The sequence below is a fragment of the Budorcas taxicolor genome, chromosome 11 (assembly GCF_023091745.1).
Source record: "Budorcas taxicolor isolate Tak-1 chromosome 11, Takin1.1, whole genome shotgun sequence".
Lineage (NCBI taxonomy): Eukaryota > Metazoa > Chordata > Mammalia > Artiodactyla > Bovidae > Budorcas > Budorcas taxicolor.
Genome location: NC_068920.1, coordinates 29,331,749 through 29,357,321, shown reverse-complemented (window position 1 = coordinate 29,357,321; position 25,573 = coordinate 29,331,749). Strand labels below are relative to the sequence as shown.

Here is a 25,573-nt window from a genome sequence, read left to right as displayed (position 1 = left end):
TTTTGCCTTCCACCATCCAGGGAAAATCAGTTTGCCTTCTCCCCTAAAAGGAATCAATGATCATTGCACTCCTGTTGGTGTGTCATTTTCATCTCATTTTAAAGAAACAGATAATCATCCTAAGGTCCTGTTATTAGCTGGCTGTTCTGGGTGAGTCCTCCCAACTGGGACATTTTCATTTCTATCTCAGAATGTCTGAAACGTGAAATTTGGAGCACCAAGTGTTTCCCATGGCTATTTCTCACCCCTTTTCCTTAGAGGAGAAATAGGTACAAATCTCACTTTTGCTTCAGGTCACCTTTGGGAAGACATGCCCTTAGTAGTCCTGATTTCAAGCGAATAATGGAGATAGTACTCTAACACACTGGGGGAAAGAGCTCGATAAAGGTGGGAAATTAACTCAAGTGGAAGAGCGCTTGCTTAGCATGAGAGAGGTAGTGGGATTGATACCCACATTCTCCAGCTTTTAAGAAGCACTGGCAAAAAAATATACATCCAAATTGCAACTTCAGACCTGAAAAAAGAATGTGTAGATAGAACAATAGTAATATTCAATCCAAATGACAGAGAGGCAAGTGTATTTTAAAAAATGGACAGAACCCCAGGGACAAACAGGAAAATAGCAATATTCTTACATTCACATCATTGGAGACTCAATAGAGGAAGAAGGGAAACATTGGTGGGGGGGAATTGGTTACCCAAATTTGGCAAAAGATATAAACATTCAGCAACCCTAAAGCAGGATAAAATCAAATAAACCTACAGGCAAACAGATGACAATTATACTGCTTGAAACTAGAAAGGGGGGGGGGGGGGGGAATGCTCTAAAGTACCAGAAGAAAATGAAAGGAAAACAGCAATCTGAATGATTGTTAATTTCTCATCAGAAACTGTAAGAACCATAACAAAATAACATGATTTTTATGTTATTTTGAAAGAAAAGACCTGTCAATCTAATAGCTAAATATGGCAAAAATACCCTTCAGACAGACATAAAGTTTACCTGCTCATTTGAAGGTAAACTGAATGACTCCATTGCTAATGGAAGTTCTAGAAAAGAGTAATGCTGTGAGACAAGAAAAATGATACTAGAGGGAAATATATTGGATAGTATAAATGGAGAAAGTTAACCAAAATTTCAGAAACAGAAACTCATTTGAAATAGCCTATATTGGAGGTTTACTAGGACTGCAGCCTGGGAAACACAGATTTAAGAAGCACAAGAGTTGTGTTCCATTGGACTACAAAATGAAGGAAGCTTATTAAAGGGAAAAACTGCAAGGCCACACAGTGACATAAGCTGTTTGTCTAGCATTGTAATTGATGCTAGCAAGAAGAAAGACAGCTTATGAAGCCAGAATTGGTTAGGGTCTGCAATGGTTACTTAGTTACAAGGGGAAACCTTGAGACTACAAGTTTGCAGCTGGTGGATGTTGTTCCAACTATGGCTGTTGGTGGCCCTGGGTTTGGTACAGTGATATAGGGACTGGTCTAAGGCCAGATCCTTAATAGCTGTCCTCCCCATTTTTGTATGCCTGAACTGTGATTACTCCCTTATGACTTCAATTTGTCATTGGAACCATAGAAGAGAAGGAAATAACTGGGAAAGCATAATAGACTTTTATGTTCCTCTTTAATTCTTTAAAGTATGTTTGATGCTTGAAACTGAAAATCATTACATTGTCTGATGGAATTTTCATTGTATCTATTTGTACTATATGAAGTGGTTGTGGTAAAGGGACTAAATGGTAGTGAGGTCTATACACAACTTGAAAGGTAATTTATTGATTCTAAGTACACTGTGAAATATTAAGGATATATATGGTAATCAATACATCACATACTAACAATGTTTAAATAAGTCAAGTAAGGGTAGGGAGGAAGAGGAGCAGAGGAAAATAAGAAACAGAGGAAACAAGCTTTTAATAAATTATTTAGTAAATCTAAAAGCAAAATTATTAATAATAATAATATTATTTGAGTCATTATAGTCAGCAATTTATTTTTAATGCATTCTAACAATCTGGATATATCAAATAAAATCAGTTTGTCACAATATATTAAAAATATATATACTGATTAGAATAAATCCACTTCAAATACAGTTAGTTGTGAGATGAAAAGCTGTACTCAAGATTAAAAGTTATATAGGAGATTGAAAGCAAAGAATAGGAAAACAGACCTCATGCAAGCATTAATAAAAAAAAATAAAGTAGATATATTACTATAAGACTGAGTGGATTTCAAAGCAGAGAAAAATTCCAGGTATTAATTTGAGAAGCTATACATTTATAAGATGTCAACTCACTAATAAAATAACTATCCTAAATTTGCATGCCTCTGACCACAGAGCTTCAAAACCCAAAAGCAATAGCTAATGAAACTGAAAAGAAACATAGAAAAGTCCTCAATTATTGTTGAAGATGTCAACAATCCTCTCTCTTTAATTGATAGATCTAGTAGATAACAAATTGGAAAATACAGTGTGGGAATAAACACTATCCACCGCTGAATCTAAATGACCTTATTAAGTAAAATCGCAGTGTCAGTAGAAAGAAAGATCAAAGAGTTGAGAGAAAAGCAAAATTATATCAAAACAAGGAAACCAAAAAGTGTCAGTGTGAAGCAGAAAAGTGGTATTTTAGAAAGAGTTATTTAGCTGTAAATGCCAGGGAGACTGAAAGTGGTGAAACTGGAAGTGGATCATTCCTTGTTCATATTTATCCTTCCTACTCCTGAGGCCTCGGGGTAATCAGATTCCCTCACAGTCCCCTGAGCCTGCAACAGTGCCTGGCACAGAGCAGCTCCACAACAATAATGCGCTGAATGAATGGAAAAGAAGTGATAGATTCAAAAAAGCTGCACAAGAATAGTGTTTAGTATTTGGCAGATCATTTGATATGGGTTTTGAAGGACTTGGAAGTCAAAACCCTAAAGTCCAGCACAGACGTTGGGAATTAGATAGTGGGTGTGAACTGGCGTAGAGAGAGAACTCACAATTTGGAATCTAATAATTTCTCTCAATTCATACTTTGCTGTTTAACAGAAATATTACTTAACTTCTCTCAGCCTTTTGTCTGGAAAGTACAAAATATGGTACATAGGTTTATTACCTAAATTGAAGTGGACTATATGAAATAATCTCCATAAATCTCTTAGCATGAATTAGTATGTAAGGCTGAAAAAACAAGGTGGCTTTTTGTCAGTTTGCGGTTTTTGTAGGAAAAATGTCTTCAGCCATGTAGGTACGAATGGAGATGTGGAGTAGGACAGAGAAGTCCAGACTTGAGGACTATTGATTCACTCAGTGAACTAATATTAACTAGGCAACTCCTATGTTTCTTTCAACAAGGAGATCATAGAAAATGTAAGATCAGCTGAGATCTCCAAGGGCAGGAAAAAGCACATCTTTGGAATACAAGACTAAGAAGACAGCACATTAATTGTCCCTAGCCATGCAGCCAAGATGATCTTATTTTGGGGTGAATACTGGAAAGGCATGGACTGCATCATTCCTAATGTGGAATCCACTGGGTTTGTCATTGGTTTATTGGAATGATTTTCAAGTAGTTATTAAAAACTAGGAACTGATAAAGTGTGGGCGGTCGGAAAATACTATTTCCTCTCTACTTTCAATACATATTACTTACACTGTCTGCCCTCTTAGCGCAGTAGGCAGCGCATCAGTCTCATAATCTGAAGGTCCTGAGTTCGAGCCTCAGAGAGGGCAGATGACACTTTTTTGGCCTGGCTAAAGTTATGTTGCAGGAAAAACCCAACAGCAAGTAAAATTAAGGTGGGCACCAGCAAAACATTTGAAAAATGACTGAATATTTGCTTAGAAGGTTGAAATTAGATTTCAAGTTTGTTGCAACTCCCAGTAACTTCAGTAAAATCATTGGTGAAGAAGTTTAGATTCACCAGAAAGATTTCAGATCAAAAAGAGAGTTAGGACATGGGAATTAGGTTCAATGTTACAAACCCTTCTTTGCACTCAAAGCTAGTGGGAAAGATACTTGTTTCCACCAATTTTTCTCTATCATTTCTTCTCCACAAGACCTGAGTCCTCAGAGAACCTTTCCTGAACTTCGGGAAATATTGGATTTCTTTTTTAAATGAAGATTTATAAATTTCTGGTTCTTTTCTTATTTCATCCAGAAGAGAGCACAGACTTGGTCTTTGACCAATACTGTCTGTCACAAACAGGTGGACTCAGCTGAGTGATTGAGCACACATGCACCCACTTTGTCATTATACTACAATAAGGACAAAAAACATGCGGTGAACGGAGTGAGCATGATCTGTACTGGAGTATGATGGCCTTTCCTTCTCAACACTCATGACTTTTGGCTTGTGGGAGAGTGGACCTCCCATCCTTGTAAACAGAGAGAATCTGGTGAAAAGAAGGCTATTTTGTAATGGACATTTATGGGACCCATTGACCTTGGGAAAGAGAGAAGTCTGTTGAGGGACATTTAAAGAGACAAGATGGATGACAGAACCTGTGAGTCTGAGGACTGAGTTGCCTGGGTCTGAGAGGGAACCAGAAAGACCCAGATTGTCAAAAGCAAAATAAAAAAGAAGATGTGAAATCAGGGGAATTCTTAGAGTAAACTCATAAACAAGAATAGGAGTAGGATCTTTGGGTGGTTCTTCCTTATGGAAGTTTCTTACCCATCCATTCCAGCCCAACCATCACAGTACCTGTAATGACAGTCTAAATTAACACCTTCAGAAATATCTCCAAGAATTGAAACAATCTGGTGATATTTGACTTCCACATATAGAATCCCAAATAGAATTTTTCCTCTTTGCATAGGCAGCTAAAATATTTCAAATGAGGCTGGAGGGATTCCAGCAGGTAATACAGGAAATATATTTAACAGCATTAGTGATCAGATCCTGATGAAGTCCAAAAACAGGAAGGAACATTAAAGAAGGTCATAATTCTACCATGCAGAACTATGAACAGCCCTTGCACTTTGCTTTTCACTAAAAGACTTCCCTCTCCTTTAACTAGATCTTAAGCTTCTTCAGACACGAAGAATCCTATGGATGATGCCCTTGGAGGCTCCTTCAGCAAGCCCACCATTTGGTTAGGCCTTTGGCACCACAGTCTTGAAATGAGCTGGAAATTTTCTTACATTTTGACTTTTCTGTGGGTCTTTGGTAACTGGGCTCTGTCTGGGTTTCCCAAATGCACACAGAGGACTTTTCTTCACCTCTCAGATTCTGACTAATATAACTTCTCATTCTGAATCAGACTTAGTAATATGCCTACTTCTTGGCACTCAGTCCCTAAGTCAAATGTTACTTTGCTACTGAGACCCCCCTCCCTAGCTAATGCCTCTTACCGTGATTTTAATCTGTCCATCAACTTATGCCACCTTCCTCACAAGCACTGTGTTTTAGAAATTGTCTTATGAATTTTCTTTTAAAGTTCCTGTCTCTCCTCTAGAATATAAGGATGTTGAGGCTCAAATCATTGTGTCCTCAGTGCCTGGAGTTAAGGCATAAATATGGCTTCTGCCTTGAAACGGAAGTATTAGTTAAGGATAGGGAATAGGTAGATCAAATATAAGTGAATAATTTAATAAATTATTTTATTGACTTCCAAAATGTTACTCTCCTGGTCTGCTGATTTATTTTGCTCTTTCTTTATGCCTTACTTGATGTTTTAAATTTTATTGATGAATGGCAGTTTATATGACTTAAAATTTCCCAGACAGAATTTTCTGCTTTCTAATTAGTGAATAACAAAAAAAGATGTAAGGGAACACAGATGTTTAGGACTCCTATTACAAAACTCACAACAGATAGCAATTTAGTGTTAGTCACTCAGTCATGTCCGACTCTTTGTGACCCCATGAACTGTAGCCTACCAGGCTTCTCTGTCCATGGGATTCACTACGCAGAATATCGGAATGGGTGGCCATTCCCTTCTCCATGATAATAGTTTAAAGTTGAGTGAAAGCCAGAACAAATTAAAAACCTATTCCCTTTTGCATGTATTTTCTTTCAACCATTTTTTTCTACATGGGTTCTTAATATCTCGTTTCTCTTCAGTCAACAGTGAAACCCCCAAATGTTCCCTTTGTCTCTTCTTTTTCCCATGGTGACTTTCTCCTCCTTTCTTCAGCAAAGGAATAGATACCAGTCACAATATTGCCTTAGGCATCTTTGAGAAGATATGCCCTTAGTCCAGTCCTGGTTTCATTTTAAGGACCTTGAAATTTTCTGAAGTTCGGGCTGCTCAGAAGAGTAAATAAAGTGGAGATAGTACTCTGAAAAGCTAAAGGAAAAAACACAAGGATGAAGGTGGGGAATTAGCTCAAGTGGTAGAGTGCTCGCTTAGCATGTGAGAGGTAGTGGGATCGATGCCCACATTCTCCAGTTTTGGCTCCTTCAACTAGGGAGCTCCAGCTGACAACCACAAATCTTGCAACCTATACAAAGAAATGAGAAAAGCAGACACACACTGCACTCTCCTCGGGGCAAGGACAAGACTGGCTCTACGTCCCTGACCACTGAGCTTCAAAACTCATGAACTGAAGCTGATAAACTTGAAAGGAAAAATAGAGAAACCCACAGTTATCATTATAGGTGTCAAAACTTCTCTCTCATTAATGACAGATCTAGTAGTTAACTAAACAACACCATTCACCAATGGATCTAATTGACCGAACAGAGCAAAATCGCAATATAGAAAGGTGGAAAGAAGAGCCAAAGAGTTGAGAGAAAAGCAAGATCGCATCAAAACTAAAAAATCAAGAATGGTCAGAGTGAAGCAGAAGGACATCATGAACACATATTTTTAGCCATTATTTAGCTGTAAATGCCAGGAAGACTAAGAGGATTGTCCCTTGTGCATATATATCCTTCTAACAGAAGTCTGGGTGACCCTATTCCTTCTGAATCACCTGAAGCTACCACAGTGCCAGGCACAGAGCAGCTCCCCAATGAATATGAGCTGACTGAATGGAAAGGAAGTGATAGATTCAAGAGAGCTTCACAAAATAGTGTTCAGATTTGCCAATATTATTCAGTGAAAGTGGATTTTGAAGGAAGAGAATGAGCCAAAGTTTGACTTGAAAGTCTAAGCCCGAAAGGCCAGCAGAGAGGAGACTGGGAATTAGAGTGTATATGAGTGAGCTATTGTAGAGAAGACTATACAGTGAGACTATCAGCTGCAGCAGAAAAAAATAACATAATTTGGAATTAGATACTCTGCTTCTCAATTCAGACTTTACAGCTTAGCAGACATATCACTTCTCTGAGTTGCCAGCATATGTGGAAAATGCAAATTATGACACCTAGTTGTCAAAATTCAATTGTAATATATGAAATAATCTTCATAAATCTCTTAGTCTAATTAATAGCCCAATAGACTGAAGAAAAACAGAGAGGTTTTTCTGTTAACTTCTCTCTGTATTTTTGTTGTTGTTGTTGTTGTTGTTTTCCAGTCTGTGTTTTTTGTAGAGAGAATACCTCCTGTCGCGTTCATGCAAGTGGAGATGTAAAGTGAGACGACATATGGAGTGTAGACACATTTGAGGGGTATTCATCCACTCAGTTAGTGAGTTAATATTAACTGGGTATCTCCTAAGTTTCTTTTGAATATAAAGAAAGTGCAAGAGTGAGACCCGCTCCAGTGTTCTTGCCTGGAGAATACCAGAGACTGGGGAACCTGGTGGGCTGCCGTCTCTGGGGTCACACAGAGTCGGACACGACTGAAGCGACTTAGCAGCAGCAGAAGCAGCAAGACTGAGATCTCTGAGAGAGAGAAGAGGCCAATCATTGGAACATCAGAGAGGAAAAGAGCCGCAAAAGACAGGATTGTTCTGGTCTTGCTGGCCAGAGTATCCAACTGGTGGATGTATACCTTAAAGATGTGGACACCATCATTTCAGAGTGTAGAATCCGCCGGGTGCAGCATTGTCTTATATGCAAGGTTTTCAAGGAGCACTGGTTACATTTTTTTAAAACCTGGAAACTGATAGATGTGCCTGAAAAATATTATTTCATATTTTAATTAGAATGTGAAAGTCTTACTTTGTCTGCCTTCTTAGCGCAGTAGGCAGCGCGTCAGTCTCATAATCTGAAGGTCCTGAGTTCGAGCCTCAGAGAAGGCAGCTTGTTTTTTTCCCTCCACAGTCGAACTAGCCTAATGTTACTCTGCTAAAAAGAAAGTCAAATATTAATGTTACTCTGCTAAAAAGAAAACGTATACAGGCTACACCAAAACCAAACCGAAAGGAACAAACAAAAAGTCAACATAAAATAACTCTGGGAGTTAGTGAAGGACAGGGAAGGACATATATCTGGCCCCCAAAGAATAAATTGGTTTCAAGATATTCAATTATCCTGAAAAGGCTACTACACTGTCTACACTGTCAGCATGCCAGAAGTGACCTCTGTCTCCGCTTTCTCCCTCCAGCCTCCAAGCTCACAGAATGTCAGAGATAAAGTGTAAGAACCCTCACAAACCACGTTAGTCAAATCTTCAAGCTCCCTGCATCCTGCCACTCTAAAAGAAGCGAAAGATGGAGGAATGTAGCTCCACAAGAAAGGAAATTTGGAGATCTTATTCACTCTTAATTCACTGCACCCAAATAGTTGTGTAAACAACAATTATTTGTTTCATGATAAAAAGAATAAATGATTTTACATCTTCCATTCCTTAATTGCCATTGGGAGTCCTTTAGAGCACCAATGTGAAAGAGAAGTCTTCTATCAGATGGAGAAGACACAAAAATATGGTATTTTTGTGATGTGGTCTACATTACCTCATCTATGATTTTACTGAAGTTACTGGGAAGTGCGACAGACTTGAAATCTAGTATTACACTCCGGAGCAAATAATGGATCCTTTATCAAATGCTTCTCTGGCAGCATTCGGTCATTTTACTTCGTTGTTAAGTCCCTCTATCATGTCTGACTCTTTGCCACGCCATGGACTGCAGCACCCCAGGCTTCCCTGTCCTTCACTAACTCCCAGAGTTATTTTATGTTGACTTTTTGTTTGTTCCTTTCGATTTGGTTTTGGTGTAGCCTGAATACGTTTTCTTTTTAGCAAAGTAACGTTAGGCGAGTTTGACTGTGGAGGGAAAAGAAACAAGCTGCCTTCTCTGAGGCTCGAACTCAGGACCTTCAGATTATGAGACTGACGCGCTGCCTACTGCGCTAAGAAGGCAGACAAGGTGTACCTGAAAGGTGTGGACACCATCATTTCAGAGCGTAGAATCCGCCGGGTGCAGCATTATGACATATGTGATTATGGATTGTGGGATTCCAACTTTGCCCAGTTGATTTTCCTTTAAAATGTGAAAGAGAAATGATACTCTGTTTTACTTCTTATACACGTTACCAAAAGGATACTCAGAGATGGATTTCTGAAGGTTAGCTTGTCCATAGCTTTCTTCCTGCAGATTTGACCTTGCTGTTGCTTCCCTTTAAGGGTTCAAGGAAGGGAGGCACCTTCAGCCTGCAGAAAGCAGAATACAAAAGAATGAAAAGAAATGAAAAAAATCCTTTTTCAGCACTGGGTGCTAAAAATGATACTACATGTTTATTAATCTTATGCAGATTGTTTGATTTAGCTTTGCAGTTCATTCAAATATAATTCCCATTTTACAGAGAAAATTTGAAGCTTAGAATAGTTGAACCATCTCTTTTTTCAGTTCTCGTGGCTCTACGGAGCAAAACCAGAAGCGCAAAGCTGATTTTTTTCTTTTCCTGTATTAAAATGTAGCCTTTTCCTTTAACCCTGCACTTAGTCTTTACCTCCAACCCAATTCATTCATTAATTCACTATTAATATAAATGAGAGGATTTAATCTTCCATGCATCAGGTATTAATTCACAATCATTTGTGTTTACCACCCAGATTCAAGTATTCTACATGTCTTTGACTCTTTCATCACCTTCAAATCTCTACACCCAGTATCTTGAAATGTGCTTAAATACTGTAGCTCCTTTCCACACAGCTCTCCAGAATCTTTCTCTTTCTTCTCATGCACCTATGCCTTTGTCCATTCTGTGTTTATGAAGAATGTATTCCAAGCCAGCTAGTGTACTGGGCCGCAGATACAGAAAGACTCATGCTATTATTAATCTCAGGGCTTAAAGAATAAGCCTTAATCCTTTAAGGTCTTACAACTTCTTTTTCTTTCTCTCTAATTCTATTTTCTCCATTTCCTACTTATTTGGCATTCAAAATAAAAAAGTTTCATAAAATATTTTCTTTTTAAAGCCATGTGTCTGCATGTTTTTCAAGGGTTTTTAAGTCTTCCCACATTTTTCCCCAATGTATCTTCACGTGTCCTGGCTTTTTTCAATCACTGTTTCTCTCCATGTCTATTTTACACACACACACACTCGCACACTCGCACACTCGCACACTCCACTCCTACTACACAGGTATTTCTGAACACAGGAGTTCCTACCATCTTTACTGTTCCTTCCATCCTGTTGATTCTTTATTCTCACACCTCAATGTCCGTATTTTTTTTCTCTATTTCATAGGATCTCACTACGTATTTTCGATAGGTCTTATTTGTAACAGGGTTTTTTGTTTGTTTGTTTTGGTTATTCTCTTATATGATGTAGATGTGAAACCTTTCATGATCCACCTCAGCAAGAACTGAGTATCTCAAAACTGGAATGCGATGTGAGTTTCCGTAGTGTAGTGGTCATCACGCTTGCCTAACACGCGAGAGGTCCTCGGTTCGAAACCGAGCGGAAACAATAGCTGCTTTTTTACCTTGTCATCCGGGGAAAAATCAGCTCACCGCCTGCCCTAAAAGGAACGAGTCATCAACCCACTTTTTTGGGGGGGATCCTCTTTTTAAGAAACATATAATCACCCTGAGATAGTCTCGTCGCATTAGCTGACTGTTCTGGATGACTCCTCCCAACTGGGACGTGTTCTCTTCTGTCCCAGAAAATCTGAATCGAGAACCTTTGGAGTGTCAAACTTTTCCTATAGCTATTTTCTCCTTTCCTGGCAGAGAAGTAGGTACCAATTGCGCTCTTCCCTCGGGGCATCTCTGAGATGATGTGCCCTTAGTCCAAATTCTGATTCCTATTAACGGGCTTGACATTTTCTGAAGTTTGGACCACCCAAAAGAAGGAATAATGGAGACGGTATGTTGATAAACTGGAGGGTGGGGGGAGAAGCGAAATGTGATAATTCCCGGTGGGGGATTAGCTCAAATGGTAGAGCGCTCGCTTAGCATGCGAGAGGTAGTGGGATCGATGCCCACATCCTCCAGTTTTACTCACCTGAGGCGCTTCAATCTTCCAATCTCTAGAAAGAAATTAGACACTTTAGACTCTTCTTAGGGAAAGGACAAAACAGGATAGCGAGGGCTAGTGGTTAGTACATCTACTACCAACGTATGACTTGGGTTCTGCTGCAGAATAGCTGGGTCATCTCAAGGGATATGCCCAATTCCTTTTTTCCCCCTCCGTTTCTTTATGCATTTGGCCGCAAGGCGGCCCAATCCTGAGAAGCGCAGGGCAGGGCAGGGTCAATAAAGCCCCAACTTTCTTGTCAAGGGCTGAAACCGAGTGCCCCAAGTAACCAAAAAATATGGAGAAAGACCCTATGGGAAGCATATACGTGAAGTTATTAGTTAGCTACTGGATGCACCCGCGAGCTGTGAATAAGTGGCTCTGATCGTGAACAACAACCAACATCGAATTGCTAAGATGGGAAATGACGAGCTCAGCCTCGCACAGATTTTCTTCCTTTTTGAGTATCTTGGCCTGCTCAAGACCCCTCATCTCCCTTCCACTGTTTTCCTCCACTGGCTACAAAGTTGGCTTGTGAGTTAAGAAAGACATCTCCAGCTCTGACATGTGTGAAACCATACAAGGGCGGGGGGGGGGGGGGGGGGGGTGGGCAGGAATCAGAAAGATCCGATGTATCACATGTCCAGTATTTCAATGTCCAATATTCCTCTGTCTTCTTCTGGCTCATAAAAAAAAAAAAAAAAAAAAAAATTAAAGACTCTCCCTGCCCCCTCCCCCAAAAGTCAATGTTTTCTACATCTGTATTGAGCTGTAGTCAACTGGGAAGTTGCGGTTCCCGACCAAGAGCTCAAGGAGATGCGCAGGCGGAGAATGCGGGCATAGACCCTGCAGGCACCAGTCAGCGAAGTACAGTTCGCCGCGACAGAATATTTTGAACTCGTGGTTATTTCAGCATTAGAAGTTTTATGCCCTTCTTGGTTTTTCGGGACTAATCTGAAGACTCAAGTGTCACTGCTGTCAAGGCGGAGCATCTCTAGAACTTTCGGAGAAACAGCCATTGCTGGAGTGCTCGTCTAAATGGAGACCCGGAACGGTTATCGTGAGAAAACTCTGACACAGTATCACGTCTTGATACTTCACAGCAGAGCAAACTGCGTTCCAGAGGTAAATAAATGCAAAAACAAACTCAAGGAAAATAAACGCGCCTAAGGAAAAGCAAACTAAAGGAAAAAAAACTATGCCCTCTCTGAGGCTCGAACTCAGGACCTTCAGATTATGAGACTGACGCGCTGCCCACTGCGCTAAGAAGGCGCTGAAACTAAGTTGTTGGCTGGGCTATAAAGAAATTATCTAAGCCAGTGCTTGTCCTCTGGCTGGTGCTGTTCTTGTTTTCTGTCCATCTGGATCATCGGTCCCTCAGAGTTAACAGTCACGTTTTCACCATCCAGAGTCTTCTCTCTGAAATAGTACTCTCACCGAATAGCAGTTGGATGAATGTATAGAAAATTTTCATACCTTGAAACATGTATGTAATTTTTTTTGCCCAATATTTTAGTTCTACCATATTTTCCAAAGTACGATTTGGGATTATTTTTCAAAAAGTTAATATGTGTTTGGATTTACCCATGTTTTTGTCTATACATTTTCTCATCATGATTTGCACTGTAAGTCTAATAGCATGCAAATTCTTCATCTTTTTTGTCTATTAATTTGTTCAAAAAGTCTAGAGCAGTGTCTTTGAAAATATTTACCGAGGAATATCTATGAAAATTTCCTTCCTTTTATAGTATATTCTTGAGATTTCCTTTACTGAGGGTCTCTGTGGGATAAACTCTCAAATGTTCTTTTATCTCATGCTATCTTTATATCACTGTCATTCTTCAAAAATAGAGTCACTAAGTGTAATTTTAGTTGAGTTATTTTATTTCTTCAATTTGAAAATTACCCTGAGCTATTTTCTAGCTTACAGTGTCACCTTTGCTGGCAATCTCTCTTCTATTTTTGAGAATTGTTGTTAGTCTTTAACGTCATTCTGGTACTCTTGCCCCTCTTCTTCCTCTCCTTTTTCTCCTCTTCTTTTACAGTTTCACTGTGATGTAACTGGCTATGGATTTCTTTTCAGCTTTTGGTGAATTGGACTTCCTGAATCTTTTCTATAAATCTTGAATTTATAGGTAAAAAATTCTCATGTATTTATGCATTCATTTTTTAAATCATGGGTCCCCTACCCAACCTCCTCTCCTGTAGATAGAAATTATCACAATTGTCACTAAACAAGCCAGTGTTCAGTCAGATGACCATCCCTGATAATCAGTAGAAAGAAATTGATGGAGGCATAGCCAAATGTTGGAAATGTTTGAATATTAAATACAGCATTAACTTATTGCTTAAAATTAAATCCATATAGAAGATAGTAACAAAACCTCGCTATATTTTATTACCATCAGAGGCAGCCTCCTAAAATGAATATGTATAAATTCTAGAGCTTTAAATTATACTGCTAAGAAGGGATGACCATCAGCAAGATAGCAAAATAGAAAGCCACGGACCTTGTTCCCTGACAGAGACACCAATTTAACATGAGTATATGGTCCAAAAAGCTTTTATGAGCTCTCCAGAAACCAGTTAGGACGTCGCAGTACCCCCAAATTGTGCAGAGCCAGAAACAGCTGCATTGAAATGGATAAATAAAACTATGGCATTCCACCCACTACAGATTTTCCTCCAAGTTGACAAAACTCAGCGAGATCAGGAGAAAATGACCAAATTATTGCCTTTCTCTTCGGACAGCAAGGGAAGAATGGAACATATGCCAAAGATTCTGAGTTTTCAAGGGTTGGGGGGAGTCTGCCCAAGGGACTGGTTTCTTTCTCACTTGACTAGAAGCGCTCATACCAAATTCTCATACTTTGGATGCCTGGGGGCCCCTGAGAACAAAGGAGAGTTTGACAGCTTGAGGCCGCACCACAGAACCTGCAATACCATCGATAAACACAAGAGGGAGCAAGAGACTATCCGCTCCGGGAAAAGAAATCGCTATGGAAGCCTCTAGTGCGTTTTTCACTTCAAATTTGTTTTCTTCAGCTCTGTGACTTCTGTTTGGTACTTTCTTATATTTTCTGTCTCTTTGTTGAGGTTTTCATTGTGCTCATCCATTCTCCCAAGTTTGGTGACCATTTTTACGACTCTCTGTCAAGTAAATTACTTATCTCTATTTTACTATTACAATCCTCCACCCCCAGAGGTTTTATCTTGTTTTCTCCTTTAGAACATATTCCCCGTTTCCCCATTTTATTCCTCTGTGTTTTTTCTATGTACTAGATAAAACAGAGCTTTCCCAATCTTCAAGGAGTGGCCTCACATAGGAAATGAACCTTATCTTCAACCTTGTCCTAGCTTTTTTCCCCACATGTAGACATTTATCTCATGGAATATTATTATGGTTGTGTGAAGTGGCAGGTTCGAATTCTGTACAGTTTACTTTTGCTGTTTTGGCTTGAGCTTTAGATGTCATACCTAAAGGCCATGGCATTCTTTGGCCTCTTTAGCTGCCTCAGCCCTGGCAGTTGGGGTTCATAGTTGAGAAACAGGCTCCAGCAAGGATTGGCCATAATCCTGGGTCTATTTCTCTTGGTGATCCTGGTAATGTGCTCTCTCAAAACGACAGAAAGTCTCTGCCAGTGAACTGCCAGATTGTTCAGGGAACCCACTAGACCCAACTTATGGGGTAGTTCAGTTCAGTCACTCAGTCATGTCCGACTCTTTGCAACCCCATGAATTGCAGCACGCCAGGCCTCCCTGTCCATCACCAACTCCTGGAGTTCACTCAGACTCACGTCCACCCAGTCAGTGATGCCATCCAGCCATCTCATCCTCTGTCGTCTCCTTCTCCTCCTGCCCCCAATCCCTCCCAGCATCAGAGTCTTTTCCAATGAGTCAACTCTTCGCATGAGGTGGCCAAAGTACTGGAGTTTCAGCTTTAGCATCATTCCTTCCAAAGAAATCCCAGGGCTGATCCCCTTCAGAATGGACTGGTTGGATCTCCTTGCAGTCCAAGGGACTTCTCCAACACCACAGTTCAAAAGCATCAATTTTTCGGTGCTCAGCCTTCTTCACAGTCCAACTCTCACATCCGTACATGACCAGGAAAAACCATAGCATTGACTAGACAGACCTTAGTCAGCAAAGTAATGTCTCTGCTTTTGAATATGCTATCTAGGTTGGTCATAACTTATGAGGTAGACTACCTTCCAAACTTGAGGTAGACTAGGTTCCTACCTGGCTTCCGTAGTGGCTCAAGCAAAGAACCTGCCTGCCAATGCAGGAGATGCAGATTCAGTCTCTGGGTTGAGAAGATCTTCTGTATAAGGAAATGGCTACTCACTGCGGTATTCTTGCCTGGGAAATCCCATGGACATAGGAGCCTGGTGGGCTATAGTCCATGGGGTCACAAAGGAGTTGGACAGCACTTCGCGTCTAAACAACAGCAACAAGGGTCGTACCAGATTGGACATGCTTTATCTGTTGTTTCAGTAGAATGGGGGGGGGGGGGGTGGTGATGAGAAAGGCTGTCTCCTGTACAGTGTTTTAATCCCTACTTGGTCAGATAAGAATGGGCCTTCTGCCTGAAACACATCCTGACCTGAGATAAAGAGCCCACATAGCCTATGTCAGGCTTATAGCCCCATGTGAGAATCTATTTCCCTGTTTCATAGTTAAAGTGTATTCTTTTGTTAAGCTTACACGTTCATCAGTGACCCTCAGGCCTGCTCACAGCTTCCAGCATTTCAGACTCCACAGGGCAGGGGTTGTGGTCCTACTGTGGCATGAGAGGGGTGTGCATAGCTGCTGTGGGGACCTGCTAGACATGGGGAGCTAACAGACATACTAAAGCTGACCTTGCTCTGTCTCTTCCCCATGGAAGTAAAGTTTTGTTCTATCCTGTGCTTGACTGTGTTGTTGTGTTTTCCTTGGTGACTCTGATACCAAGGTGCAGTCCCAGACTGGACTTCTATTTCTGGTGATTGGCAATAATGATGATCTTTGTTTCCCTCCAAGCAGTCAGAGTCCTCCCCTGACATCAGCAATCAGTACAGGGAGAACCTGTGAATTTATTACCTTGATGGCAAAAAGGACTTTGTGGATGTGATCAAGGTTACAACCTTGAGATGAGGAAATACACTGGTGAGCCCAATATTATCCCATGAGTCCTTAAGAGTAGAGAAAGTTTCCAGCTATAGTCTTAGTTATGCAGTGACATAAAGCTTGGAGAGATGTGACATGAGAAGAAAATGGTCCTTCATTGCAGGCTTTGGAGATGGAGGAAGAAGTCTCTGAGCCAAAAGCTGCAGGAAGCCTAGAAGCTGAAAAGAGTGAGGAAGCAAATTCTTTAGAAAGGAACACAGCAGTGCCAACATTTTGATTTTAACCGAGTGTGCCCTGATTTAGACTTCTGAACTACAGAACTGAAAAACGATAAATTTGTATTGTTTAATTCACTAGTTCAGTTCAGTTCAGTCGCTCACTTGTGTCCGACTCTGCGACTCCATCGATTGCAGCATGCCAGGCTTCCCTGTCCATCACCAACTCCCGGAGCTTACTCAAACTCATGTCCATTGCGTCAGTAATGCCATCCAACCATCTCATCTTCAGTCATCCCCTTCTCCTCTTGCCTTCAATCTTTCCCAGAATCGGGGTCTTTTCCAATGAGTCAGTTCCACAATTAGGTGGCCAAAGTATTGAAGTTTCAACTTCAGCATCAGTCCTTCCAATGAATATTCAAGACTGATTTCCTTTAGGATGGACTGGACCTCCTTGCACTCCAAGGGACTCTCAAGAGTCTTCTCCAACACCACAGTTCAAAAGCATCAATTCTTCGGCCGGCCCTTGGCTTTCTTTATAGTCCAACTCTCACATCCATACATGACCACTGGAAAAACCATAGCCTTGACTAGATGGACCTTTGTTGGCAAAGTATGTGGTAATTTGTTTATTGTTGTCATTTAGACACTAAGTCATGTCTAGTTCTTTTGTGACCCCGTGGACTGTAGCCCACCAGGCTCCTCTGTCTATGAGATTTTCCAGGCAAGAATACTGGAGTGGGTTGCCATTTCCTTCTCCAGGGGATCTTCCACACCCAGGGATCAAACCCCTGTCTCCTGCATTGGCAGGTGAATTCACCACTGAGCCACCAGAGAAGCCCAGTGGCTTTGTTACAGCGACCATAAAAAGCTGATTCACACCTCTTTCAGGGAATACAAAGGAGTCTGCAGTCATATCTGTCTTGAGAAGTGCCATTTCTTTCATTCAAAGCAACTTCGGGGTATGATGTCCCTTACACATATAGCCTCTCAGTTAGTGTCTGATATATATTAACTGAGGGGCTTCCCAGGTGGCTCCATGGTAAATAATCCACCTACCAATGCAGGAGACGTGGCTTTGATCCCTGGGTGTGGAAGATTCCCTGGAGAAGGGAATGATTACCCATGCCAATATTCTTGCCTGGAGAATCCCATGGAGAGAGGAGCCTGGCGGGACACAGTCCATAGCGTCGCAAAGAGTTAAACACAACTGAAGTGACTTAGCCCACATGTACGCTCATATTTATGACTAACTGAATGAGTAAATTGAGACTGTATCTCATTTGTGTACCTAGATTATTGAGTAGGCTAATGTTGAACTAATATGTAATTGTCCTCCAAAAGAAGAGTGATGTATTAATTTACAAAACACTCTATTGAGCCACAAGTTATTAATACTTCTGGACTATGTTTTACTTGATTTTTCTTTTTTTTTCTCTTATCCCCACTTCCAAAGTTTCTTCTATATTTATTTTGAAGGCTTCTCTTGTCTCAAACACATCAACAAACATCAACAAGAGCACAAAAGCTTTTTATCAACCTAAAGATGTTATTCCTCAGCCTGCAGAAAGAATAGTGGACAGTGAACTGGAAGAAACTTGGCTTTCTGAATATTTTGTGGAACAAAGCGATCCTAACAGCCATAGACTGCTATCTCTTTTTGTTAAGTCTCTTCTGATCCCTTTAGACAGAATAACCCACTTCCTTCAACATTCTTATGGAACTTTGTACAGATATTTTTTCTAGTTCATATCCTATTGAGTTAAATTTGTCATCAGTCCGAAAGGAAATCAGTCCTGAATATTCATTGGAAGGACTGATGGTGAAGCTGAAGCTCCAATACTTTGGACATCTGATGCGGAGAGCTGATGCATTAGAAAAGACCCTGATGCTGGGAAAGATTGAAGGCAGGAGAAGGGGATGACAGAGGATGAGTAGGTTGGACAGCATCACCGACTCAATGGACATGAGTTTGAGCAAGCTCCAGGAGTTGGGGATGGACAGGGAAGCCTGACGTGCTGCAGTCCACGGGATCACAAAGAGTCAGACACAACTAAGCAACTAAATTGAGTAGATACACATACCAAAGGGGCAGTAGAACCAGTCTTGTCCTTGCCCAGAGGAGAGTGCAGTGTGTGTCTGCTTTTCTCATTTCTTTGTATAGGTTGCAAGATTTGTGGTTGTCAGCTGGAGCTCCTTAGTTGAAGGAGCCAAAACTGGAGAATGTGGGCATCGATCCCACTACCTCTCACATGCTAAGCGAGCGCTCTACCACTTGAGCTAATTCCCCACCTTCATCCTTGTGTTTTTTCCTCTAGCTTTTCAGAGTACCATCCCCACTTTATTTACTCTTCTGAGCAGCCTGAACTTCAGAAAATTTCAAGATCCTTAAAGAGACCAAACCAGTCAGTCCTAAAGGAAATCAGTCCTGAATATTCACTGGAAGGACTGATGGTGAAGTTGAAACTCCAATACTTTGGCCACCTAATGTGAGGAACTGACTCGTTGGAAAAGACCCTGATTCTGGGAAAGATTGAAGGTGGGAGGAGAAGGGGATGACAGAGGCCGAGATGGTTGGATGGCATCACTGACTCAATGGACATGAGTTTGAGCAAGCTCCGGGAGTTGGTGATGGACGGGGAAGCCTGGTGTGCTGCATTCTATGGGGTAACAAAGAGTTGGACACAACTGGCTGACTGCACCAGTCTTATCCTTGCCCCGAGGAGAGTACAGTGTGTGTCTACTTTTCTAATTTCTTTGTATAGGTTGCAAGATTTGCGGTCATCAGCTGGAGCTCCTTAGTTGAAGGAGCCAAAACTGGAGAATGTGGGCGTCGATCCCACTACCTCTCACATGCTAAGCGAGCGCTCTACCACTTGAGCTAATTCCCCACCTTCATCCTTGTGTTTTTTCCTCTAGCTTTTCAGAGTACCATCCCCACTTTATTTACTCTTCTGAGCAGCCTGAACTTCAGAAAATTTCAAGATCCTTAAAGAGACCAAACCAGTCAGTCCTAAAGGAAATCAGTCCTGAATATTCACTGGAAGGACTGATGGTGAAGCTGAAACTCCAATACTTTTTTGGCCACCTAATGTGAGGAACTGACTCGTTGGAAAAGACCCTGATTCTGGGAAAGATTGAAGGTGGGAGGAGAAGGGGATGACAGAGGCTGAGATGGTTGGATGGCATCACTGACTCAATGGACATGAGTTTGAGCAAGCTCCAGGAATTGGTAATGGATAGAGAAGCCTGGTGTGCTGCAGTCCATTAGGTTGCAAAGAGTCAGACATGACTGAGTGACTGAACTGACTGTCTCATGCACAGGGACAGCAAAGCAAAATCCATCTTGATTGACTGACAGACAGCGGGTATTATAAGATACCTGACCTTAAGTTTTGTAAAGTGGAAAAGAAAAGTCACCACTGATTGGTGTTAGTACCATGAATGTGGGGGAGGAAATTAGTAATTTGTCTCACAGATTTTTCATGAACTAAGCAAATATCTATTTCATTTTCAACTATGATTTATTAATGATAGGAACCAATTTTTTTTAAATTTCCTATTTCCAGTGCCCATATAGATCGTAGGGTAGGCTGCAAACTGCATAAATTTTAATGATAAATGAGACACCCAAATGAATTTTACAACTGTGAGAAGCCATTTTGAGGCATTTGTTCATTCTCCTCTTGTCTGGTTTTACTTCAGTGGAAAAATCTGAGATACCCTAGGAAATAAGGAGGTGAAAAACAGCAATGCTATCCTATTGACATTGTTGAAGCATAAACATGGTGATTTATTTTCTAAAAATACATTAGTTCAGTCAGTCAGTCAGTGCAGTTGCTCGGTCGTGTCCAGCTCTTTGCGACCCCATGGACTGCAGCACATCGGGCTTCCCTGTCCATCACCAACTCCTGGAGCTTGCTCAGACTCATGTGCATCACAGTGATGCCATCCAACCATCTCATCCTTTGTTGTCCCCTTCTCCTCCCGCCTTCATTCTTTCCCAGAATCAGGGTCTTTTCCAATGAGTCAGTTCTTCACATCAGGTAGTCAAAGTATGGAGCTTCAGCTTCAGCATCAGTCTTTCCAAGGAATATTCAGGACTGATTTCCTTTAGGATGGGTGGGTTGGACCTCCTTGCTGTCCATGGGACTCTCAAGAGTCTTCTCCAACACCACAGTACAAAAGCATCAATTCTTCAGCACTCAGCTTTCTTTATAGTCCAACTCTCACATCCATACATGACTACTGGAAAAACAATATTTTTCACTAGACAGACCTTTGTTGGCAAAGTAATGTCTCTGCTTTTTAATATGCTGTCTAGGTTTGTCATAACTTTTCTTCCAGGGAGCAAGCATCTTTTAATTTCATGGCTGCAGTCACCATCTGCAGTGATTTTTGGAGCCCCAAAAATAAAGTCTGTCACTATTTCCACTGTTTCCCCATCTATTTCCCATGAAGTGATGGGACCAGATGCCATGATCTTCGTTTTCTGAATGTTGAGCTTTAAGCCAACTTTTTCACTCTCCTCTCTCACTTTCATCAAGAGGCTTTTTAGTTCCTCTTCACTTTCTGCCATAAGGGTGGTGTCATCTGCATATCTGAGGTTATTGATATTTCTCCTGGCAATCTTGATTCCAGTTTGTGCTTCATTCTGTCCAGCATTTCTCATGATGTACTCTGCATATAAGTTAAATAAGCAGGGTGACAATATACAGCCTTGAGGTATTCCTTTTCTTATTTGGAACCAGTCCGTTGTTCCATGTCCAGTTCTCACTGTTGCTTCTTGACGTGCATACAGATTTCTTATGAGGCAGGTCAGGTTACTGGTTTTTAATGTGGATTTAATCATTTCTGAACAAGACCAAAGCAATACAGATACATTTCTCTGCTTTGATCTCTGATACCTTCTGTTCAAGGCTAATTCCTCTTTGTACTGCAGTCGCCAGCCTTTCCTGTCTCGTACGTGGCCTCTCTACATCAAATACCATTTTCCTGAATCCTCAACCTCTCTACTGACTGTTTTCCTTTAACAACATATTAAAATCTCCTGCACCCTGAAGCCTCAGGCCCTGCCCAATATTTAAGTCCTGTATTCTATGCTAGAGATGGTCTTTGTTCATCTTCATAACGAAGCTTCTAAAAGATGTTTCAGAATATGATGATACTGCTTGTATTCTCTATTTCCCTTTCCACCACACTCCACAGAAGCTGCCCTTACTAAAGACGAAAACCTTTTTTCCTAAACTCCACAGAGCCGCTTTAGAGGGACAGAATAGAGTAGTGGTAACAAGCACAGACTTAGAAGCCAGATCCCTCAGAATTTAAATCCCCATTCTGCTTCTTATCAACTGCATGATTTTGCCCAAGTTTTGTACCTCATCTCCCTCGTTTATAACAGGGGCTTATTGTAAGGACTAAAACACATAGGGTTGTTGGATGATTAAGTGAGCTAATACTATAAAAGTGCTTAAAACAGCACCTAGAAGATAGTAATTATCATGTAAACCTTATCCAATAATCTTTGGTGTTATCCAGGATCTTTCAGAATATTTGACATTGTTCTCAACAAACTTTTAATTGAAATTCTCCCTTGATTGTCATGACCTATTTTTGTTCAGTTTGCTGCCTGCTCCTTCTTATTCTTTATCTTGGTTTCCAGGCTTCCTGTTTTGCCACTCTCTGTATTTAAAACTAAAACATAATCATACTTTAAAAATTTTTAAGTTTGGGGATAACTGAACTATTCTATGAATGGGTTCCCATTTCCTACAAGATAAAATTCATGAATTGAAATCACATTAGAAAATCTCTAACCTATTTCCCATCCTCCATTCCAGCCCCATCTTCAACTCCTTCCTTCTAATCTTCAAGCTTCACCTCAAGTCCCACGTTGCACAGAGTCATTCCTGGCCCTTTCTCAAATAAGTGCACCTTCTCCCTGTCCCCAGACTACTTTATGTAACTTCTACCTTTATCACACCACGTGACACCTGGTGCTGTGAAGCCTCAGAGAAATGGAACTGAGTCTTTCCTACCTTAAAATTCCTAACCTTCAGCCTGCTGTCTGGTGAATTGGAAGTGTTCAATCAGCATCCGTTGAGTAAATGAAACAATGAATAAAATGAGCACTTTGCTTGGGTCAATGTATCTTTAAAGAAAAAGCTACAGGGTTCAATTAAACACTTACTGAGACCTTCCCATACACAATGCAGAGATCAGAATTCAATATTTTACTACAACACAATCACTACTATTGATGTAGCCATATAATACAATCCTGGCAAGCACAGGCTCTGGCATGGCTATTCATATTTCAGCTTCACTAGTTACTAAGTGTGTAATCCTGGACAAGTTACTCAATCTCTTCCTGCACCAGTTTCCTCCTAAGATAAAAATAATAACAAACATCTTATAGAATTTGTGTTACAAGTTAAAGAGATAATAGGAGGTACCGGTGGCTCAGTGGTAAAGAATCTGCCTACAATGCAAGAAACATGGGTTCCATCCCTGGGTGCAGCAAGATCCCCTGGAGAAGTAAATGGCAACCCACTCCACTATTCTTGCCTGGGGAATTCCATGGACAGAGGAGCCTGGCAGGCTAAAGTCCATGCGGATAGCAAAAGAGTTAGATGTGATTTAGTGACTCAACACAATAATGAGATAATACCTGTAAAATGAGAACAACGTCTGGAATATATCACATACTCTGAAGTTATTAAAAGTGATTTCAACTATTAAAAAGGCTCTATATAGAATATTTGGGCCTTACTTAGAAATTTTCATTAAAAACAAACATAAAACTAAGCTGCAGCTCCTCTGGGGCAGAATTCCAGAATTAGGAACATAATTAGTTTATCTTAAATGTAAGAGTGTTAAGGTATGTTTGAGCCCTTTCAGTGTCTCTGGAGGGTACGGGGTTTGATTCTAAAGACGATTTCGCCCCTCCTAGTGTCTTGCTGTGGCTTCTCATTTGCCCTTGGCCTCCTCAAAGTCGCTCTAGCAACAAATGGCCAACATCCATTGGATCATCGAAAAAGCGAGTTCCAGAAAAACATCTACTTCTGCTTTATTGACTATGCCAAAGCCTTTGACTGTGTGGATCACAACAACCTGTGGAAAATCCTTAAAGAGATGGAAATGCCAGACCACCTGACCCGCCTCCGGAGAAATCTGTATGCAGGTCAGGAAGCAACAGTGAGAACTGGACATGGAACAACGGACTGGTTCCAAATAAGAAAAGGAATACCTCAAGGCTGTATATTGTCACCCTGCCTATTTAACTTATATGCAGAGTACATCCTGAGAAATGCTGGACTGAATGAAGCACAAGCTGGAATCAAGATTGCCAGGAGAAATATCAATAACCTCAGATATGCAGATAACACCACCCTTATGGCAGAAAGTGAAGAACTAAAAAGCCTCTTGATGAAAGTGAGAGAGGAGAGTGAAAAAGTTGGCTTAAAAGTCAACATTCAGAAAACTAAGATCATGCCATCTGGTCCCATCATTTCATGGTAAATAGATGGGAAATCAGTGAAAACAGTGTTCATGTGGGGGGGGGCTTTACTTTGGGGGGCTCCAAAAGCACTGCAGATGGTGACTGCAGCCATGAAATTAAAAGATGCTTGCTTCTTAGACCGAGACAGCATATTAAAAAGCAGAGACATTACTTTGCTGACAAAGGTCGGTCTAGTCAAAACTATGGTTTTTCCAGTAGTCATATATGGCCATGAAAGCTGGACTATCAAGAAAGCTGAGCACCAAAGAATTGATGCTTTTGAACTGTGGTGTTGGATAAGACTCTTGAGCGTCCCTTGGACTGCAAGGAGGTCCAACCAGTCCATCCTAAAGGAAATCAGTCCTGAATATTCCTTGGAAGAACTGATGGTGAAGCTGAAGCTCCATACTTTGGCCACTTGATGTGAAGAACTGACTCATTGGAAAAGACCCTGATGCTGGGAAAGATTGAAGACGGGAGGAGAAGGGGACGACAGAGGATGAGATGGTTGGATGGCATCACCGACTCAGTGGATATGAGTTTGAGTAAACTCCGGGAGTTGGTGCTGGACAGAGAAGCCTGGCGTGCTGCAGTCCATGGGGTTGCAAAGAGTGGGACACAACTGAGCGACTGAACTGAACTGAAGAGTGTTAAGACCCTGATGATGCTCTCACCACTCCCTAATCTCAGTATTGTGCTCCTAATTCAAGTCTTTGGTCACATTATCCAGGCTTTTGTTCTCTATATTCCCAGTACTCATCCTTCCCCTTTGATGTCTGAGGGCTTTCAGGAAACTTTTTTTCATTGAACAACTGAGCAGGGGGAGATGTAGATATAGATACATTTACTTCAATCTGAAAGAAAACTCATTTCTGCTCCAACCCAAACATGTGATTACTGAAGTTGATTCCAGTCCTGGAGCACAATCATAAAGGACTGGGAAACCTCCTACAATCACAGCAGTTCTATCCTCCTCTGCAGTTTCCTGTACCCACACAAAGCCAACACTACCCGCTCTGTAAAGCATTTCATCCATCTCTCTGGCCACATCTTAGATGACGTACGCTTCCACTGTGCTTTGGGAGCCTCAATTTCTTTCAGATCCTTCCCGGGTGTTTTCCCCAGGGTCGCAGGCATCCATCTCTTGTGACGCTACTCTGGCCTACAGTTCTCTTTCAACAGCCTTGAAGAAAGAGAACAGAAGTCGGAAACTGTAATATAAACAGGGTTGCTTCTTCTTAGACAAGCTGGCAGTGGGCTCCTCTAGTCACCCCGCATACCTCCAAAGAGTCAGACCCTTAAGCAGAGTCCTCTTCAGCTCCGCCCCAAACACCACAGTCCCTGGAGCGCAGGCGCCCCACGGCCCCGCCCCCCATTTCAAAGGCTCGGTCCCTATTGGCCCAGAGGCCGGGGAGGGAGCGCCCTGGTCTCGGAACCAGGGAGATCATGTGATTCT

General features: G+C 41.2%; 7 non-coding genes across 7 annotated transcripts; 4 read left to right on the top strand and 3 right to left on the bottom strand.

The window, feature by feature from the left end:
* The first annotated feature begins 3,657 nt into the window (after window positions 1-3,657).
* On the top strand, window positions 3,658-3,730 carry TRNAM-CAU (transfer RNA methionine (anticodon CAU)). The gene has a single exon. It is a non-coding gene; the product is annotated as a tRNA-Met (tRNA).
* A 4,329-nt stretch (window positions 3,731-8,059) lies between these two features.
* Window positions 8,060-8,132, top strand: TRNAM-CAU (transfer RNA methionine (anticodon CAU)). Its single transcript has one exon. It is a non-coding gene; the product is annotated as a tRNA-Met (tRNA).
* Window positions 8,133-9,120: 988 nt separating this feature from the next.
* Window positions 9,121-9,193, bottom strand: TRNAM-CAU (transfer RNA methionine (anticodon CAU)). The gene has a single exon. It is a non-coding gene; the product is annotated as a tRNA-Met (tRNA).
* Window positions 9,194-10,673: 1,480 nt separating this feature from the next.
* Window positions 10,674-10,746, top strand: TRNAV-AAC (transfer RNA valine (anticodon AAC)). The gene has a single exon. It is a non-coding gene; the product is annotated as a tRNA-Val (tRNA).
* Window positions 10,747-11,199: 453 nt separating this feature from the next.
* On the top strand, window positions 11,200-11,272 carry TRNAA-AGC (transfer RNA alanine (anticodon AGC)). The gene has a single exon. It is a non-coding gene; the product is annotated as a tRNA-Ala (tRNA).
* A 1,222-nt stretch (window positions 11,273-12,494) lies between these two features.
* Window positions 12,495-12,567, bottom strand: TRNAM-CAU (transfer RNA methionine (anticodon CAU)). Its single transcript has one exon. It is a non-coding gene; the product is annotated as a tRNA-Met (tRNA).
* A 6,266-nt stretch (window positions 12,568-18,833) lies between these two features.
* Window positions 18,834-18,906, bottom strand: TRNAA-AGC (transfer RNA alanine (anticodon AGC)). The gene has a single exon. It is a non-coding gene; the product is annotated as a tRNA-Ala (tRNA).
* Between the last annotated feature and the right edge of the window lie 6,667 nt (window positions 18,907-25,573).